Source organism: Gracilinanus agilis, chromosome 2 (genome assembly GCF_016433145.1).
Source record: "Gracilinanus agilis isolate LMUSP501 chromosome 2, AgileGrace, whole genome shotgun sequence".
Taxonomy (NCBI): Eukaryota; Metazoa; Chordata; class Mammalia; order Didelphimorphia; family Didelphidae; genus Gracilinanus; species Gracilinanus agilis.
This window is the reverse complement of record NC_058131.1, coordinates 417,624,144-417,626,651: the sequence shown is the minus strand read 5'-3', so window position 1 is coordinate 417,626,651 and position 2,508 is coordinate 417,624,144. Positions and strand designations below refer to the sequence as shown.

The 2,508-nt window shown below is 32.1% G+C and overlaps 1 pseudogene; it reads left to right on the top strand.

Annotated features, from left to right (window-relative positions):
• The first annotated feature begins 1,889 nt into the window (after positions 1-1,889).
• Positions 1,890-1,988, top strand: LOC123238414 (annotated as a pseudogene).
• The last annotated feature ends 520 nt before the right edge of the window (positions 1,989-2,508 follow it).

Below are 2,508 nucleotides of genomic sequence, written 5' to 3'. Positions count from 1 at the left end.
TTACAGTGCAAAATTAATATTGAACTATAGTAAATTTTACATGAAACTTTTCTTAAACCTTGGGTTTCCAAATTAAAGTAATTTACTCCTAGACCTCTGGGTATCTCACTGGATTGACTTTTGTTAGAGGCAGAGTAGAGATCTGTTCCTTATTTATGCTTATTTATTTAAGAACTCTCTTGAGTCAGAAATGTCAGTAAACTCTAGCTACCATGTACTAAGTAGTCATGTTGAATAGTGAAGTGGAAGGGTCTTTTTGGTATTTTACTGAGATCCACCTCTTCCTGAGAGAAGAGTTGAGGTCTCTGATTCCACCTCCTCAGTGACTATTCACCAATCAGAGATTTCCAGGGGAAGGACTGGATGGTGAGGTCACAAGATGTATACATTGGCATGCCCAGAAAATTTCTGGTGTCCCCTTTTCTGACTACATGGTCTTAGACCCAGTTCTCTTGCCCAGCTGCTCTCATTTGGCTTTGCTCTCTGCTGTCTGTGATAGTTCCTGCCCAGCTGTTCACTTTTTGGCATCTGTTCTGACTGTAGAGGGAGATCATTGGCTAGTATAAATTTTCTTGAGCAGTTGATTAATAAACTGATTTTAAAATTAAGATATACATCTTCTTGAGATTTCATCATTACAATATCCTTTGTCCATTTATTAACTTGAGTTGCAAAAATTTTCAAAAATGTTGTGTAATTAATATTTTCCATTTTACCTCCTGTAATGCCTTCTATTTCTTATCTGGTTATTAAATCTGACAAGCTGTTTCTTCTATGCTCCTCTAATTTGCTTAACCCTTAACCCTAAACCATGTGTACATTTGGGCATGATATATGGTATGAAGATTGGTCTATAAAATAGCCAGACTATTTTCCAGATTTTCCAACAGTCATTTTTTTTCAAATAGTGAGATTTTATTCAAGTAGCTAGGACCTTTGAAATTATGGAACACTAGCTCGCTGTGCTCATTTGCTTTTGTATATTGTTTACCTAATCTATTCCATTGATCAATCCTTGTTTTATCCAGTACTAAAATAATTTTATAATTACAACTTTATAATATGGTTTGAGATAACCAATTGATAAACTTCCTTCTTTCTCACTTTAAAAAAAAAACATTCCTTTGATATTCTTGATCTTTTTTCCTCCTGATAAATTTTGTCACTTTTTTGATCTCTACAAAGTAATTTGATCAGATGCTGAATAAATAAATTAATTTAGGCACTTTTGTCATTTTTATTAAATTAGTTCAATCTACACACAAAGAACTAATATGTCTCCAATTATTTAAATCTTCCTTTATTTGTACAAATAGTATTTTCTTACTCTACTCAGATAGTTCTTATGTTTGTCTTGGTAGGTAGACTCAAGTATTTTATACTGTCTAAAATTATTTTAAATGGAAATACTTTTCCCTATCTTTTCCTCAGATTTTCTTGGTAATGTACAGAAATGATGATTATTTGTGTGAACTTATTTTAAATCCTGCAACTTTTAAGTTGTCAATTATTTCAATTAGTTTTTAATTGATTCTCAAATTTTTCTATGTGAACACAGAAAAAGATAGTTTTATTTCCTCTTTATGTACTCCTTTAATTTTGTCTTACAATACTACTTACTTTGCCTTACTAATTTTGTCTTATTATACTACTTATTATACTTACTAATAATTGTCTTACTGCTGTACCTAGCATTTTGAGTACAGGATTGAATAGTAATGGTAATAATTCATATCCCTATTTCACTTCTGATTTTACTGGAAAGGCTTTTAGCTTGTCCCCATTATATGCTTGCTTTTGGTTTTAAATAAATTCTATTTATTGTTTTAAGCAAATCTAAATTCGTTCCTTTGTTTTCTAGTGTTTTTTTTTCCTTAGCAGGAATGGGTGCTTACTTTGGCAACTGTACACTGAAATAATACAGAGGAAGATTAGCATGGCCCCTGTACAAGAATAATGTGAAAATTTGTGAAGTGTTTCATATTTCATTGTAATGCTCAAGAACCTTATAATTATTAGGGCAGTTGGGCATGAGTGTGAGTTGAATGTGATAATTGCTTTTAAAAAAATAAAAGCAAGAGATGAGAAAGGGATATACTGGGAAAAAGAAGAAGGGAGAGGAAGAATGGGAAAAATGATCTCTCATAAAAGAAGTAGGAAAGGAAGAGCTTTTACAATGGAAGTAAAGATGAGGGAGGTAGTAGATAGTATTTGAACCTTATTCTAGTTGGAATTGGCTCAGAGGGAATAATATATACATTAAGTTTGATATAGAAATCTATCTTACCCTACAGGGAAGTAGAAGTAGAAGGAAATGAAGAGGAGAGCAAGGATGATCAAAGGAAGGATAGATTAAGGGAAGTAGTTGTAGAATGGAATTTCTATTTTATTCTCTAGTTGTAAAACTCCCAGACAATTTTGCCCTAATAATGTCTTGCAGTATAGTTTCTAAACTCATTTTTCAATCATAATTTCCCAATAGGCTTGAGATTCTTATGTCATCTCTCC